The sequence below is a fragment of the Aedes aegypti genome, chromosome 2, assembly GCF_002204515.2.
Source record: "Aedes aegypti strain LVP_AGWG chromosome 2, AaegL5.0 Primary Assembly, whole genome shotgun sequence".
In the NCBI taxonomy this organism is placed as follows: Eukaryota; Metazoa; Arthropoda; class Insecta; order Diptera; family Culicidae; genus Aedes; species Aedes aegypti.
This window is the reverse complement of record NC_035108.1, coordinates 74,552,907-74,571,811: the sequence shown is the minus strand read 5'-3', so window position 1 is coordinate 74,571,811 and position 18,905 is coordinate 74,552,907. Positions and strand designations below refer to the sequence as shown.

The 18,905-nt window shown below is 37.2% G+C and overlaps 1 protein-coding gene across 3 annotated transcripts in view; it reads right to left on the bottom strand.

Moving 5' to 3' along the window:
* The window catches only part of LOC5573765 (probable G-protein coupled receptor 52), a 70,765-nt gene extending 52,848 nt beyond the window's left edge, over window positions 1-17,917 (bottom strand). Inside the window, exons 1-2 of one of the 3 annotated variants that reach the window (XM_021841226.1) lie at window positions 17,331-17,902; window positions 16,944-17,077 (exon numbers count right to left, since the gene is read on the bottom strand). The gene's annotated coding sequence lies outside the window, so the exon portion shown is untranslated. Of the gene's footprint in view, window positions 1-16,943; window positions 17,078-17,330 lie in introns of all 3 variants that reach the window. The other 2 variants (XM_021841223.1, XM_021841224.1) reach the window with 2 other exon arrangements.
* Window positions 17,918-18,905: the final 988 nt, after the last annotated feature.

The window sequence follows — 18,905 nt, the reverse complement described above, 5'->3', positions numbered from 1 at the left end:
AAAACTTTTCTGTTTATCATTATGATCGACTGGATGGAACATGTGATGGAGTTGCTATCATTATTCATATACGTAAAGAACATCAACGTTTTTCGTCATTTGAAACCTAAGCTATTGAAACTTTTTGTGTTTTTGTTGTAACACAGCTTGGTAAATATACTTTCATAGCTGCCTATTTAAATTTTCAATGGGCAGCACCTTAATTTGCTTCAAACTGACTTGCGGAAATTGACTCGCAATTTGTTTTTTTTTTCAATAATGACTTTCGTGCAAAGCATCGCTCAAGGAATATTATTGGATGACTGCTTTTCAAATGAAGTTCTGACCTTTTTGGGGTCATGCACAAACCATGTCACGCTTAACCAGACATGAGAAAACCACGAAAAACCTGATTGTGTCTTCCATCCTTCATAAGAATAAGTTCGACCTTGATCGAGTTTGTATGTTAGTTGAACAGGTAATAAAAATTTTGTGGGCTTCGTGGCCATGCGTTTAGTGTTACCAAGCATTTAGCCGCATCGAGTCAAAGAAGGTGGGTTCGATTCTCGCTTCAGTCCGGAAAACTTTTTGTCAGGAATGTATTTCGTCGCATGCTAGTCCGTTGTCTAGTGTGGTGATGCTCCATTCAATGAGCATAGAGGGGGTGACATTGGGTCTTTGTAATTGAAATAACTTGTTTTTGAAAATATGATTGCAAAACCATTCAGAGCTGAAAAATATTAATGAAATACGATGCAAACAAGACGGAGAGACATCTAAGACGTTTCACAAGTATGATACACCCACTTTAGATAACGATTATACCAAAAAATTTAAGAGCTATGAGGAAAAATATGTGAACTGAACATTTATTATCAAGTTTACATAAATTTTCTTGTTTTTTTTTCTCTCAAATTGTCTTCAATGTCTCATCCCCATGGCCATAAAGCCTATTCAGTTTCCCCGAAGGTGTACTGAAATAGTGATTATTTTCAAACCTTCGAAAATAATTAAATTTCGGTATGACATTCCACGATCAATACATATCAGGCATATGATGACGTCATAATCCTGGTATTTCAACGATCCAACTCATTTGTACTTCCGTGAGATGTTTCTATAATATGAAAGCACTGATAAATAATTAAATTACAAAAAAAATCCGTTTGATTAAATTTTACGATGTTGCTGCGCACGAAACACAGTTGCTGGTTTGAGAAGTTGTGAAAATGCGTTGCATTGTTATTCAATGCACGAAATCCTCAAGTAGACTAGTTTGATGTTTCAGAGACGCTGTATTTAGAAAGAATAAACAAATCCCAATGAAAAAAGAGAACACCCGGCACCGTAAAATGTCAAAAAAGTGGGCTTGCAATTTAATTTACTATCGTTCTCGCTTGACCCAATCTCACCCCCATTTTTAAAATTTTAGACACCGTACCGAAAAATATGAAATTTTTGTGGAAAAATCGAAAAGATTCCGGAAAATACGTGTGAAGTTTAATGAAAAGACTTTCAACATTCTACTAATATAACGATAGAGGTTAAAGTACATGCATGATACCTTGCACAGGAGAAATTTTATGTTGTAAATTTTAACTAGTTTCAACATACAAGTTTATTGATATAGTCAACAAGAACTACTATTTCTAAAAATGTATATTGTGATGAATTATGTGTAAAAATATGTCCCTTAACATATGATTAATTAATTTTAGTAATATCAGCGTTATTAGCTGATTTTCTTCATAAATCATATTGTTTTGTTTTGACGTTTATTTTTAATTTTCTGGTGAAAATTTGATTCGGTGGTGCTGTGCCACGTGCGCAAATGTTCTGTGAAAACAAGTTTTTAGAAGTGATAGATGTGTTTTTATCGGCCGGACACCTCGGAGGTTCCGGGTCATTTGGCCGAATGCCATTTGGCCGAAAGGGTCATTTGGCCGAACGCCATTTGGCCGAAAGAGTCATTTGGCCGAACGCCATTTGGCCGAAAGGGTCATTTGGCCGAACGCCATTTAGCCGAATGTCGTTTGGCCGGAATTGAAAACAAAAGTGAACTACAGTTAGCATGGATTTATGATGAATTCCAATGAACTTATTCAGCTTATTCATAAAAAAGATAAATCATCGTTGATATACATAAGCTTTTTAGTGTTAGTTGAAGAAACAGTCAGTGCTGAAAGATCCTAAATGTAAGTAGTTGTTCACTTCGATGCCAGCGGTAATAGCCACCAGCAGATGTTTTGGCATCACGTCTGTAGTTAGCTTTTGACAGTAATTAAAACGGTTTGAAACTTATTCGTTCTTCTGCTGGATCGGCTTGCTTCGATCTTTCGAACCGTACTAAGTAATATATGTCATAATTCTGGCATCAACAAGTATTGGCTTCTTCTTTTCAAAACAGAGAAACAGTGTGCTTCATTGACGTAAGTGTTCGTCTAGTCGTTAATTGCTATACTCAAGCAACGGTGCAGTGTTCAGTTCTCATGTTGTAATCTTAATCTTGGAGGAGAATAACATCTCATCTAAGTTAACCCTTGAGCTAAAAAAAATATGTTTTGAATTGAACTTATTATAAGCTTCAATTACAAGAACTATGAAAAATATTTCTCTCTTGAAAGAAAAGCCTATGATCAAAAGAAGGAAAAATCTCTTATGAAATTTAAGCAAGTGTAATGCAAATAATCATTTCATCAGTACAAGTACAAAGAACTACCGATTATTTAAAGAAGGAAAAAATCCCAAAATATAAGCTAAACTATTACCAATAGTAATGGAACTAATAACCATAACTCGAAAGAAAAGCCTTTGTTTAACAGAAGGAAAAATTTCTGATGAAATTATTAAAAACACTTGAAACCTTATTACACCGTTGGTTATCCAGTGGCATTTCAATCATCACCTCAAAGTCTTGACGCGAAGTGTGTTGTTCACAGTTTCGTCCTGAATTAAAGGTACAATGTTATTATTCTCTTGGAGCTCGTATAGTGGCAAACATGACGTCCTGTCACATCATAAAAATTTACATATTAAGGTGAAGATGAATCGAAGCCAAACCTCAATTTTTCAAGAGCACGGATCTGGAGAACCAAACATCCATTTAAGCTGAAAACTTAATCGATTGGTCACTCGCTGGTGGTGACCAATCGATTAAGTTTTCAGCTCAAACGGGAGTTCGGTTCTCCAGATCCGTGCTCTTGAAAATTTGAGGTTTGGCTTCGATTCATTTTCACCTGTCACACATACACTCGTTTTCAATGAAAAAAATCCTCATAAAACAATCTGTATTAATTGTCCCTTCGTCTTGTACAACCACCTTCACGTTTGCTCTTCTACTCCGGGTCGACAAATCGAACAACAACAAACGAACTTTCGACTACTTTCCAAATCTTAATTCCTGTCCAATCTACTACTACCTTTCATGCGACGAACGAATCAGCTACTGCAAAAATACAAAACCGAGAACGAACGTCTCCGTGCGGAGAATCGCGCCCTCTCTCGGGTGGTGTCGAAATTAACCACTTCGGCACAGAATCAGCTGCACAATAAACAAAAATAACTACAAATAACAACAGCGTCAGTAGTAGTAGAAGTTATAAAAGCCGTGTTAGTGACGGTATTGGCAGCAGCAAGCATCAACAGGAAAAGTAGTAATAGAACAACCTAAGCGAAGGATGCCGGAAGAAGAAGACGAAGATGATGCGCGAACCGTGTGAGCGATTCTCTGCTGCTTCCACAAACACACGCACAAAAGATGGGTGCGCAGAAAGCTTTAAATGCGCACGTCGTGATCGACTTGCTAATCAGATTATATCTCAAACAGTTACTATTCTAGTACTACGCGCATTTTCTCTGATAGTATAATTATGTAGTAGTTACAACGTTGGTATTTAATCTTTCCCAAAACTTAGTCGGTAGCATGGAATATACACTCGGATTGGAATTGTAGTAGTAGAATTAACCGATATTGCCAAAATAAACTAGCTGATTTGAGTCCTAAAGTGCTAAACAATGGTTACCGCCAAAAGTAATAGAATATCCTAAATACATCAAACTAAACTTGAAATCAAAACCGAAAAAAATGGTGCTGTGTGTCTGTGGAGTATCCAGAATCCGTTGCAAATCGTAGTCACCTCATGGACAATGACAACCCCAAAACAAGGAGGACCTACCACCGAAGGCGCCAACGAAGTACTAGAACGTTAGGCCAAATTAAAATCCCCAAGAAAACTGTTCAAAACCACGCGAACTCGACCTCTCCATGAACCACTTTCGAACACGTATGCGTGTCTGTGTTGTGTCCAGAATTTGGCCATCCGAGATAGAACTGATTTTGGTATGAGGCGTTTTATGGTTTTCCTTTTGAGAGTTTTTCTGTTACGTTTTTTTTTCTTTCTATATTTAAACCAAATGATGATCATTAATCTCGTGGTTTTCGTTTTGTTTTGCGTTTTAGTTTTCTTTTTCGTTGGCTAATTTTACTTTAAAACGTTTCACCTTAGCACTACTTGTTTTGATAGGATATGCCGAACATTTTTTTCCCTACTAGATGTGTACTTAATTCGCGCGAGTATCTTAAACTCATTCACAAGGCATTTAATTAAATTTCCTCTAGTACTTCTTTCCCACTCGCTTGATAATAAAGCGAGTATTGCCACTTTGAAGTATGTTTACGGAACCTTAAAATTCCAGTGTTTACAAGGTTGTTGTTTTTACTGATCTACGTGTATTTATAATCTAGCATTAAAATATTTGTTCCTGTTGTTAATAGAGCTTTGTTACGTTCTTGCATTTAACTATAAGAAACCGAAAACGGATATGTTAATAACCTGTAATTAAGTTAAGCTGTGCAATGTTCAAACTCAAATCTCTTTCATGATTTCGCTTGATAAATGAAAAGTCCACTCCATTGCAATCTTTGTCAAGAAACAATGCGTTTTCTCGAAAAATTGAAAACAATCTAGTACTGCCTCTGCCAAGATCATGCGTCTTTCGGGACCTGCCTTCGGTGTTCACTGTTACTCATGTAGCGCACCAACACATTTGTTCTTCCCCGGAACATCACGCACACACTCACATATTCATACACACGCACACGAATTGTAACGAATCCCGGCGAGCTGCTGTATTTTTCAACTAACACGGGTTTAAGCGGCAATAACATATGGAGTGGCCTTGTGCTTGTTTTGTTCATAATTCGGTTTTTTGCTTTCTAATCATAATCCTTAGGGGTCATGCACAAATTACGTCACGCTCCAAGGGGGGAGGGGGTCGAGCCAAGCATGACAAGCCTTACAAAATTTTCGGAGAACTCATACAAAAAGTATGACAAAGGGGGGGGGGAGGTGGTCGAAAAAGTTGAAATTTAGCGTGACGTAATTTGTGTACCATCCCTTATTGTTGTTGGTACTAGGATGGATGCTCTAACGAGACATTCTCAATCAAATGAGAATTTTCTTGCATAAAATATGTTTATTTTAGTATTTTAATATTACACTCTGCCTACAATTTTTTTTTTCAATTTTCTACAGAAAACTAGTTTTGTTTGAAATATTCGAAAAGAACGTTCACTTAGCTTCTGTTGAGAAATTTCCAAGCTTCTGCTGAGAAGCTTTAAAGTTTCTGCTGAAAGTTTCCAAACTTCAGCTGAGAAGCTTCCAAGCTTCGACTGGGAAGCTCCCCAACTTCAGCAGAGAAGCTTCCAAGATTCCAAGCTTTAGCTGAGAACCTTCTAAGCTTCGACTGAGAAGCTTCCAAAGCTTCGACTGGAAGCTTCTAATCTTTGACTGAAAGCTTCCAAGCTTCGACTGAAAGGTTCGGCTAAGAAGCTTCCAAGCTTCGACTGAGAAATTTCCAAGGTTCGACTGAGATGCTTCCAAATTTCGACTGGGAAGCGTTCTTAGCTTCGGCTGAGAAGCTTCCAAACTTCAGCTTAGAAACTTCCAAGCTTCAGTTGAGAAACTTCCAAGCTTCAACTTAGAAGTTCCCAAGCGCTGATTGAAAAGCTTTCAAGCTTCAACTGAGAAGCTTCCTAGCCTCAACTGAAAAGCTTCCAAGCTTCCAACTGAGAAGCCTCCGAGCTTTTACTGAGAAGCTTCCAAGCTTCGACTGAGAAGCTTCCAAGCTTCTGCTGCGTTTTGGACCCATTCTAACCCCCGACGTCAGTACTTAAAAAATAGTAATGGTTTGGCATTCTTAGAACACTTCTAAATAATTACCTATATGATCACTATCCGATACTTTTTCAAGAATTGATTGCTCATTTTTGATGATTCAGTTATAGTCGATTCTAAAATTTAAATTGAATCTGTTAACGGACATTATTTTTACGATTTGATCTCGTTTTTTTATAAATAAAGACACTAATTTACACGTCAAATAGTAATCTAAATGTGCATTTCTACGTGATAAAATATGCGTTGCCGAAATTATCCCGGAAATTCCCCAATTGAAAATTTTCAAACCTGTACCTACTTGTTTGAAAAAATTAAAGCATATTCCCGAACTATACTAAAGTTTGAAAACGATAGGTTTGAAAAAAAAAATACAAAATGTTTTTATTTTCAAATTTAATTAACCTTACTGTGAAAGTCCCATCAAGCATTTATTCCAACACTATTTGTCTTGTTTTAAAACTTCTTAAGTAGATAAAAAACGAATTTAATACTATACCATTAAATTCCACTAGAGTTTGTATCCTTTGACAGATACGCGTATTACGACCACAACAGTAAGGCCGTCTTCAGTGTCGTGTACTAGACTCGACTTCTTGTTAGAGACTGTTCTAAGGCAGACTTCTGCGTTGATCTACGATGGTAATAATAGTTATATTAGTGTTTAAAATATGAAACGATGATGTATGATTATGCAATAAACCTTTTTTCAAAACTGAACATTAGGCAGTTGGAGATGTCTATCAGTGTCCTAAATGTTGGCTACACCTGTCGTAAAATCCTTCAAATGAAAGACAGCGCCATCCAGCATAGTACAAAACCATAGCTGCAAAGCACACAATCACGTTTGCGTGTGACTTTCCATGTTTGTTCGAAATTGTATTTTTGCTCCCACCGAACGTTTTCCCATAGATTTCCAGAAAAAAAAATTAAGCAGCATTGCCCTTCATAGAATAGCGGAGTTTTAAATAGGTAAAGGATTTCGTGGGCTGAACCTGGCACAACAATAAAAACGAATTTGAATAAAGCAACTGCTTCTCACGCCAACAAAAGCATACAGCACCGTGGAAATGAATGTATGATTCGTGATCCGAAGGTTGCGCTGCTGGCAAGGTTGAATGGTTGTTTTGTCGAAATAAAAAAAATATCCCCCGAAATATTGATTTTATTTGAGGATGAACCACGGGCACCGGGCGTGTGTTTTTGCGTGTTGCGCCCCGTGTGCCAAATCTATGTGCCTAGTCAGAGCTTTGAATGTGGCAGATGGAAAACAGATAGGGATTTTCCCACCCCCGGAGGGAGGCTGTCTCTGCTGGTTCAGGCTTTTGGCCAAAGACGCGTGGGAGGGCAAAATCGAGCGAAGAGTGGGTGACTTAATGGGTGTAGGCAGAGAGGGCAGAGGAGGAGACGTTGCCCCCTCCCCCCAGCCGATGAAAAAATTTCTGTCAATCCCAAAACAATCGAAAAAAAAACACACTGGACACAATGTTCAATCATTGTTGGGTTGCAAATTATTGGCTTATGTCACCTTCCTGTAGGAAACAGACTTGATAAACCATGGAAAATAATCAGTTTCACCCGAAATTAAGGTACCAGGATTTTTAAGCAGCGAGAGCTCAGCAATAGTTAAAGGTGCAATGTTACTCCACTGATAAATGATACCCAGTTCAACGGTACATGAAAATGTGTTGGAAGACTTAAATATTCCAATCGAAGGACAGTGAATATATGTTTATCAAATAAGTTTCAGTTTAGAACAATAAACTGCTTTTTAAGTTTCGATGATGGATTCTTGAACGTTAACCCCACAACAACAAAAAAATGTTTTGACTCTTCGCTATGCCACTGTTTTGCATGTCCTTCACGTTAAACCTATTCCAATACTTGTTTTAATTATGAATCGTGGTTTACGGCCAACCAGCCGAGTGGAAGTTTAACAACTACCGGAAAGCTAAACATTACATATAATCCAATTGCAAATTATATGTAATGTTTAGCTTTTCAGCTATTCCAATGTTTTTTTTAGTTCATTTCCTGATTCGCCTTAAATATTTCGTTTCATTCAAAGTTATTGTCTGAAAAGTTTAGCTATTACTGCGTCAATCTGATCGTAAGATGTAAAGTATCGAGAGTTTATCAATCGATTAAATGACACTTGGCAATCCATCGTAAATTATCAATCTGTTAAGTGCTGCCATTTCATGCAAAAATAATCCAAAGGCTTTGTATAATGATCGTTTTGCGTAAAATTCGCGAATGACGCTTGCCCCTCCTCTAGCAATCCTGGCTACGCCACCGTGTGACTTGGATCTGTCCTGATCGGTACGGTTCGGTCCTCGGATGAATGAAGGCAGGACGTCAGACTTACGTTTTCTACATCATCTATTTTAGTTCCAGTTGGTTGCATCCCGATGGCACACGGCCCAGTCAGTTGGGGGACCGAGGAGAGGTGGGGATGAAGGAACCGTGGGAAGCTTAGTCAATTGGTGAAATGGCAGATGGAAGGAAATTTTCCTTCCTGTCATTATTGGCGCTTCGGTTTCGGGTTTTCCGACTGTGTGTTGATTCATTGGCTCATTAACACTCGCTCTCCGGGACAGGAGACCCATTATCGAGAGCTATATTTAAATGCATGAAAGGTTGTCATTAGTTTATACATAATTATAATCTATAAAATGGTGATTCACAAACTAATCGCAGGCAGTAGCTTGAAGTCTCGAAGTTTGCGACATCGAATTTCATACTCCGAATGAGAGATCAATTTTGAGCTGGAACACTCAAAGAAACAAAAGAAGTGTACGGATAGCTACAATCTAAACAAACGTTACAAATATGCATTAGTGTGATGCAAATTTTGAAATTTTGGCTCCTTTCTGCTTTTTTATTGTGGTAAACAGCATCCTCTCATAGTTTGAAATGTTTCGGAAGAAATTTGACTGTACACACGCCATTTGAAGTTTATATGGATATCACTATGGAAATCGTCATACTTTTATGTTCAGCCCCCTATCTCTTCGTCATAATATTTTATGGAAAAGAGAACAAACTCTTCTCATGTGAAATCCTTTCAGCTACAACTTTGCCGAAGACCACAGTTTGATTGTACGTCAGGATAAATTGCTATTGATAATCATAAAGGAGGTTTGCATTTTGCATGCTTCACCAACTGTTCGGCAGACAACAATAATGGTGCTCCTGCCAGGAATAATAGATTAAAGTAATCCATGCTACTATGTTCTACAGCATAAAAGCATTGTTGTTCTGTAAGTAATTCAATGATCATCTCAGCATGGTTTATACTATGTTATCAATAATAACAAATTATCCTCCCGTCCATTCAACATACGTTCTTCTGCAAAGTTGTAGCTGGGAAGATTCACATGAGAAGAGTTTGTTCACTCTTCCATAGATTATTATGACGAGCAGAGTTCTGTTTGATCTTCCGACCTTGACGCTTGCTTCTGCGGGAGCGGGTGACGAGGGCAGGATCAAACATGTCGCGCATCGGTCGAGTAAAGTGTAAAAGTGCCGCGATCGGTTAGTTCTGTTTGATCTTCGGCCTTGACGATTGCTCCTTGGCAGTGCGTCAAGAAAGCCCGAGCAGTCGTCAGTTGTTTTCCCTCTCGGGTCGTGCGCCTTTTTTCTCTGAGTGCTTTTATATAGCCGAGCAAACGAGTTAAGCTGAATGTGGATTGTTGCTGCTCAGTCAAGGATGACGGATCAATTGGTGAGCTCGTTCCATGCTACTATTTCTAATCTATAAAATATGTATGACTGCACATTTAATCGATACAACGGTAGGACGTAAATATGATTTTTCAACAAACTATGAATGGTTCGTCACTGTGAGTGTCGACATAAACTCTAATTCATGAATTATTTATGTTCAACATTTTTTTTGTTTTCAAAACACCCCTTTCTTTTTATTTTTATTTTTGTAATTATAAAAAAAAACTTTGAATGGTTCGACACTACAAGTGTAGACTTGTGAAAGGTTCACTTTATTCAACTTTGTGGGCTTCGTAGCCGTGCGGTTAGTGTCACCAGGCATTTAGCCGCATCGTGCTAGGGAGTGTGGGTTCGATTCCCGCCTCAGGTCGGTAAACTTTTCGTGAGGAATGTTTTCCGACTGTGCCACTGGGCGTTGCATGCTAGTCCGTTGTCTAGTGTGGTGCTTCCTTCAAAGGGCATAAATGCCCACTGGAAGCATTAACGTGTCAGTGTATTTTTTTTAACTTTGGATGGTTCGCCACTGTAAGTGTCGGCATAAGAATAAGAGTGTTCTATGATGTTCCAGCCAATCGAGGTTTTGTTTCTTTTGAAATAAGTAAAATATAATAACACATGCTTTCGTCCTGACAGCTGTAGGAATGTTACATTTAGATATTTGTTCAACAAACTTTGAATGGTTCGTCACCTCAAGTGTCGGCATAATTTTCCTTTACATAGAAATTGTTCATATCAAATGAAAATATTATATTTTCATAAAAGCATATTTATATTTGACAAAAAACTATTTATCATGGTCTAATCACTTATCAAAGTAAATCCTTTGACCCAACGATCCTCCCCATTAACAAACATCCTTCCCAGTAACCTTTGTGGAGATGCAGAGGCAAACACGGTCTCCAAATAGCAAAGGTTACACACTAACATTCCTTCCCCCAATCCCACCTGACTGCAAGGACGTGGCCGGCGCCGTTATTGACCCTGTATAAATAGAGGCACTGAATTATGCACACTGAAGAAGATTATGGCCAATCCCAGCCGAACTTCTAGTTGATTCTTTGTGCATTTTCACTGACTTCGGTCAATCAAGGAATAGCAACCATTGATATGTGTAGTCAGTCTAAGCTAAGCTAAGCTAGCTAAGCTTCCATAGATTACTATGACGAGCAGTTACAGGACTGGACACGAGAGGTTGATTTAAAAAAAAAATAATTTTCATATAAACTTCAAATGGCGTGTGCACAAACCAGATTTTTTCCCAAATCAGTTCAAATTTTGGGAGAATGGTTTTTATCATAATAAAGCATAGAAGAGCAAAAACTTAGTGCAGTTAGTGCAGCTAAATGGCTGAAGACGATGTCCGTGTCTTTTTTTTATTATCTTCCGAAAAAATCATGTTCAATATTTGTAGGAGTTCTGAGAAATAATATTCTAGTGAAGTCACATGTTTAATCTGTAGAGAAACCAATGTGACATGTTTTGGATAAAGTTTATAATAATACCTGAAGAATTTAAAAAAAAACAACACTTTAATTGCTTTCTAGTTAAATTCATGAAAATTCCAAAATACCGGAAATCTATGTTAATTTTTAAGAATATTTTCAAGGAATCCTTGAAATAACTACAGCAAGATTGGATAGATGAAATTTTTAAGATAACGTAACAGAACCTTTTGAGATTTATATCAGATTTTTGACAAATTTCTTGCAAGATCCACTGGACTGTTGATAAAAACTTTGAAAGTTTGGTAAGATCTTTGATAGAATTTTAATTTGTAATTTTGACTCCAAGAATTATTCACAAGCTTATCATGACTTATTGACTCACAAGCTTATCATGACGCAATTTAACATCAACATGAATTCTGAAGGCCATGTTCCATGGGTTACACTTTATGTTTGTATGTTTTAAATCTGATAAGTTCTACTTTTTTTTTCTTCGGGAAGTTGTTTTATTCCCAAAGTTATAAAAACATCGAATTCAATTATTACGAAAACTATCTAAAATGGTTGAAAAAAACCAAGGCCCCCGAGGATCGCTGCTCTAGGAGAACTTATTAGGATTTTTTAGATGTTCTAAATGTATATCATGAAGGATATATTAAAAATGTCGATGAAAGAATCATCGGATAAAAACCTTGCTGTATGTAAAAATCTAGGTTGTATTCTTGAGATATCCGTAACAATTTTTTTTGAGGAATTCCTAACTTATAATTCTTGGAAGCGGAATAATCTCTGAATTTTTTGGAAAATACCTAAATTCTCACGAAATTCTATAGGAAAATTATATAAAAATACTAACAGTAATACGTGCAGTAATACTGTCGTAATGTCACGAGAAGTTAAAAAAAATGTTTGCGCTAATTCTGTGATGAAAAATCAAAACCTTATCTTCTGATTCATTTAAGGTTACGTTTTGTCTTCTGTTTGATTTATTTTAGGTTTTGTTTTTTTTTTGGTTCCTGTCTGGTCTCTTATTTTTCAAGCCAGAGGTCTCTAAAGTTCCAATATTCAAGGCACTTAAACACTACCAGCCTTGCAGAGTGATTGATAGAGTCATTTAAAAATTAATATTAACATTCCAGTCGTCGCGCGTTTGACTACCGCCAGAACCACCACGCTGCTGTTGGGATCGGAAAGTGAGGTTGTTTCTCCAATGTTGTACAAAATACAACAACGCGACGACTGAAGTGTTAAAATAATTAGGTCTTAGGCGGCATCCACAAATTACGTAACGCTCTAGGGGGAGGGGGGGAGTAGGCTCAAGCGTTACGGCTCATACAAAAATTTGAAATTTTCCATACAAAAATCGTTACGGAGGGGTAGGGAGGGGGTCAAAAATTTCCAATTTTAGCGTTACGTAATAGATGGACGCTGCCTTATTACTTGATCTGCAGATATATAAATTGCATTCAAACCTAGCCTTAAGCTCGTTGAGAAAGCTTTCAATACAGTTGGAAAAATCACGATTGAATGAACAAAATGTGATCGTTAGCTTAAAAGATTATCATTCAGAAGTAAGTTGTTTATTTTTCGCTTTTTGCCGCCTTCTTCTATATTTTGAGACAAAGTGGCTATTCTTTTGCACTGAAATCGTTAAAAGCTTAAAAAGAAGATGAGATAGAAATTTGGTGTCATCGAGAAAAACAATGGTTTTTCGATTGTTTGCAATTTTCTACAATACATATTTTTGATAAAATCATTTGAGAAAATGTTATTCTCGATTTACCCCATTTGGCATAAAGCCGTTTGGCATAAAGTCGTTTGGCATAATGGTCATTTGGAATAATGGCCGTTTGGCATAATGGCCATTTGGCATAATGGCCGTTTGGCATAATCATTGACTTAGAATGAATATCGGCATTTTTGAAACTTTTACCGAGATCAACACCACCGAGCCCATAGCAAACATTTTTGGTAGGTTTTCAACAAGCATGATGTTCGTTCAGAGATTTTCCAAGCTATGAATGTCAAAAATTGTTGTGACATTGGATAGCATTACTAAATAAAACTCGTGACGGGTCTGGTGGAAGATCTTTCCGGAATATTATTTTTTTCTACATTCCAGAACATAGAGTATCTTTGAGCTTGTTGTGATATACATATTTGAATATAGTAAATTGGCAAAGAAAGTTCGCAGTTATTCTAGCTGTTAGTTCACAGCATTACTCCAATGAACAACACATTTTTAAATGAAAACATTTGTGGCAAAACTGTTCAACCGTTCAATATAAATTTATTAGTTTTTGAAGTGTACATCAAAAACACCGTCTATTATCGAAAGAAGAGGAAATTTGTGATTAAGATAATATATTTCCAGCATATTTAGAAAGGAGATCATGCATTTGCAAATAAAGTTGAATATTGGCAGGTTCTAAAGTAATTATCATAACAACAGCACGTCTTGCAAAAATTGATAGACCAGCAAAATATAAAAATGGTTAACATTTAGCTTCACTAAATAATAAAGTTTAAAACAGTATAAATATGAAGAACAACCTATTTTTAAAGAAGGCAAAAATTATGATTTAATCAATAGAGGATTGGACAACCAAAATTATTGCGGCATAATAAAACGAAAAGACGTCAACAATTGCGTTCAGAATCATCGAAGTGTTTGTGCTACTTTTCCCCGAATGTGGTTTCTCCAAATGCCGGTTCTCGGAATATCTGTTCATCAAATGACCCTTTTCCCTGAATACCTTTTCTCCGAATGAGCGGTTTTCCTGAAAAGTGGTGCAGTTTAAATAGGTGCTATGATAGTCTTCAGTAGCTGGGTAGTGAACGAGAAAGAACGATAAGCAATCAAAAGAAGGAGGTATTCTGTCATTCTCGGTTATATTGCTGTGTGCATTTGAAATGCAAATATCAAATGCGGGAACACCAAATGCGGTAAGATTTGCAACAAGGAAGGCGAAGTCAAAATTTGATTTTCTTTGCTAGGTTGGCGGTGATGTGCATTATGGTTGCTAAGTATCCTTGGTTACTTTGTGTTACCGCATTTGCAGCTCAGTTAGACTGGATTTGCACGTCAAACGCAAACAGCAATACGCATGTGGGCAAAAATGCTGAGGACGTTAAAACTCGAAAGAACCGCCAATTAAATAAAGAAGTGTGCATATTAGATGATCAGTTCGTTCACCACCCTGAAATGTATAAAGTTACAACATTATGAGTGCTAAAAGCTTTTCGGGAAACGGGATATTAGGGGAACTGGCGTTCGGGGAAACGACATTCGGGGAAAAGTAGCACAACCCATCGAAGTAACTGCAGTAAGCGTTGTCTCAATTCGCTGATAACTTAAGCAGATCAATGTTATCGAATGTCACCCTTTTGTCACTTGGAAACAATAAAATATTTTAAAAATATAGCTCCAAAGAACAGCCTATGTATAAAAGAAGGTGAAATTTATTCAAATTTTAAATCAACGGGTTTTATACCTATAATTATAGTTTCATCATATTTAGAAAAAGAAAACCTTGAACGTTTGAAAGAAGGGTGAATTTGTGCTATCAAAATCTTAAGCGCAAAAAATATTCCAACAGCGAAACTTAAGAGAAAAATTAATATTTAAAAGAAGGATAATTTCTTGGTATATAATAAAATATTGTTGACAATAACTTTCCTAATATGCTTTAGTTTAATCAAGAGTATATGATTGTTGAATAAAGTATCATTTTGTATCATGACTCCAAAAACAAGCGTGATATCATCAGAAAGATTCAATAGAAACGTAAGAACGAATGTCATCTTGAGAAATTCTTGATTTCAGAATCATTATGCCAAACGACTATTATGCCAAACGACCATTATGCCAAACGACATTATGTCAAATGACCATTATGCCAAACGACTTTATGCCAAACGGCTTTATGCCAAACGACTTTATGCCAAATGACCTACCACCGTTATTCTCAAATTTCTGATTTTTTAAGTATTTCATGAAAATGCTCTGTAATTCTTGTACAAACTTTGGTGTCAGAGGAGAAAATTTTTCAATAATCATTATCTACAGTTGTGTTCAGAATAATAGTAGTGAAGGCCGATTTTCATACAAAATGCTCAACTTTGGCATGCTGTTACTTTGTTTCCATATGAGCAATCGACATGAAATTTTGACAGTGAACTACAAATATAGTCAAATTTAATATCACAAGATTTGAAAATTTTCACACTACCGGCTAAAAAGTTAATCACCAGGTGAAATCGCTCAAAATAATAGTAGTTTTAATAATTTAAATGTCTGCTGTATTTTATTTTTTTCAATTTTTCTTTATTCATCGTTTCAACCATTTTCACCTAAGCTATGAATATATAAACAACCCAATTTTTTACAAAATTGTTGATGAACAAAAATTTGCAAAAGAAAAACTACTATTATTTTGAGCGATTTCACCTGGTGCTTAACTTTTTAGCCGGTAGTGTGAAAATTTTCAAATCTTGTGATATTAAATTTGACTATATTTGTAGTTCACTGTCATTTTAACTCTTCAGAAGACACCACCCTTCAAAACCACGTTTAGACATCGAAAACTAAAAACGCACGCTTTTCGAATTCTGACCAATGTTCAACTGTGTAATGAGTCACGGTAGTAGTTAGTACTATTCCAATCTCTTCATATTCAATCAGATTTAGAGAAAAAAGTTTGAATTTACAATTTTAAAATTTATAATTTGATATTTTTAAGAATTTTGTCAAAAAATCTTATTATGAATAAAAACAATATTAATAGGAAATACAATTTTGTTCAGTGTATAGTTGTTCGAGATCTGTATCAAAATCGTGAAAGGTATTCAAATACCAGACCATTGAAACAGTATATTTTTTTAAATATATTCTCATGCAATATGATTCTGTATTGAAAGCAACAACGTCCGACTCACATGACATATCAATATCGACATAGTCCTTCTTGTCTCGACACATATAATGTCATCTTGTATTCCATCCTCTATTAGCACACTTTTCAAGAATCATGTAGCAAGCTTACAAGAATGCGGTTGCTTATTATTCCTTGTAGTCTGTGCTCTCTCCTATTTGTGACTGAGTGCTTTGAAGCACCATAAGACTGTAAAACATCATCCAAAACATCAGGCAAATCCTCAACAGCAAAACAACCTTTGTAATTGTAATTGTAATGAAAAAATGCTGAGGAAGTAGCCCTCCCTTAAGAATATTATAAAGCTAAGCCCCACCAATACTATGGCTGCAAGAATTGTGTTCATCTTTTTCAGTATTCCAAAAAAGGGCAAAATAAGAACAAAGTGGCTTTGCAATGGTTTTGCGCTAATACCTAAAAAGTTATACATTTCACAAAGAACTCGGCTTCGGCCGCAACATTTCTGCGTCAAAATCCAAACAACCTTGGCAGCACTGACACACCCACTATTACCATTTCTGCTCTCGTAAGGGCTTGGACCCGACCGTGGTGGCAGCAGAAAAGCGCGAGGCAGGGACTTTTCTTGTTCGTCTGTAATACACCGTCAAAGCCCCGTTCAGAGTGCTTTCTATTCACAGCAAGACTTTGCCTTTATGGGTCTGGGGATGCGAAGGATTTACCTCTGTGTCACTTGGCAGGATCACGATTTCCACTTTTCTTCTTCGTGTTATCTGTTCTGCCACTTCTTCGACTTTACATAATACCACACTCACCCCTTCTGGCGAAAAGCTTCACCGATGTTTCATTCGTCACACTGGAAAGTAGATAAAGGAAAAGCCAACACCTGGGGCTACGAAAAGTTGTGAACTGAAAAGCATCGTTTTTTTCACAAATTTTCTTCCGTTCGCCTGTTGAAATCCGTTTTGAAATGAACTGGACCTTCAATCATTCCCCTTGATGTGCCATTACGAATTCAAAATACAGGAAAAACCATCGCCACCCCCACAAACAGAGCTAGCCTTCCCAAGGTAACTCTGCTCTGGTGGTGGAAATTCCTTTACACTCACTGCTTCGTATTGCTGTTGTATCCTTGACTCCTTGTGGCCCCAGCCAGGGAAAGACGAGGCTAGAATTTTCCAATCGCACTGAAACCCTCACTGCCCAGTCGCTTTGACCAATCGCGCACTTTCCATCACCAGACCCTGCCCGTTTATAGAAATTTGCGTTTCTTTCTCGAAAACAAACCCCACTGTAATCCTTTTCCGTTTTGACTGCACACCGTCCTCTCTTGGTGTGTAAATTTGACTCCTCCGGGGTGGGTTGAAAAATCGACCAAAATTTTCTTCTTCCTTCACTCGGTGTGCCTTTTCTGCTTTTGTTGTACCGTTTTCTAGCTTTTCCTTCACCGCCTGCACTAAATTACTCTTATTCTTCGATTTGAGCTTCACCTTTTTGCATTTGGTTCGAATAAATTATCACCATTTAGCATATTCCTTGGGAAAAATGGTCACCAAAGTGTGTTCCTTCTAACACTCTGACAAAAAAAAAACCAGCAAACCACAAACCAACCAACGCGGATTCTGATGCCTACGGCGGCGGCGGGGCTGATTTTCCCAAGCAGCTTTCGCTCACGACGGACTCTCACGAAGGACTAAAAGTTTTGCCCCAGCACGGCCACACACAACGCTGGGCTCCAAACGGCGAAGGACATCCGCTGCTCGGCGAGAGATTGGGAGAATGAGTGCGCGTTGCGAAACTTAGAGTGAGGAGCGCGAGATCCTTTTTCGTTTGGAAAAGGATAGCTCTTCGGCAAATGCAAACAATTGCGTCACTGATAAGGATGTAAACAACTCGTGATTAATTCGTAGATATTCATTGATTACGAAAACATGAGGCAAAAGAGTCACCAAGTGGTACGTCCACGCTCAAAACCACGGGTAGGACCATAGTTGACGAACACTTTGTGCCACGAGAGCCTTGAAAATTTTCAACCCGATGAGTTCTGGACCGAAATTTGAATGTGGCTGTTTTTCAGGTCACGGTCGTTGCCACAAACTATGCAAATTGAACAATTTCAGGATCATTCCCTCCTTTTCTTATTGTTTTATCAAGTTTACATAAACAGATGTTGGTTTGTCAACTTCTACGACAAAATTTATATTGTTTTTGGGCCAGATCAGCTATGACAAACATCAGATCGGTCGATGTGAGCTCAACTTAAACTCAACTTGAAGCTTCCAAATAAAGAGTTTTTGGATTATGTGGGAATAATATTAGTTGAGTTTTGGAAGCAAGCATATGGAAGGAGAAATCTTCCATATTTGCAAGTATGAAGAAAAAATATACAAACTTTTTTACAATCTACTACAGATGACACGCAGGCTTGAGTTTACCCCATTAGGCATAAAGATGTTAGGTATAAGGATGTTAGGCATAATGGATGTCGTCTTATATCGAAAATTGATCGCGTCCATTTACAAATTCCATTACGCTGATGGGGTTGGTGGGTGTCCTTTAGATGTAGCAGCTCATAAAAAAGTGCAAAATTCTTACAAAAAACCTGAAGAGGGAGTGAATTAATTTGTTGGTTATGAATGTCTATTTTCGGTGTTATGGAATTTGACAATAAATCCATTATCGCA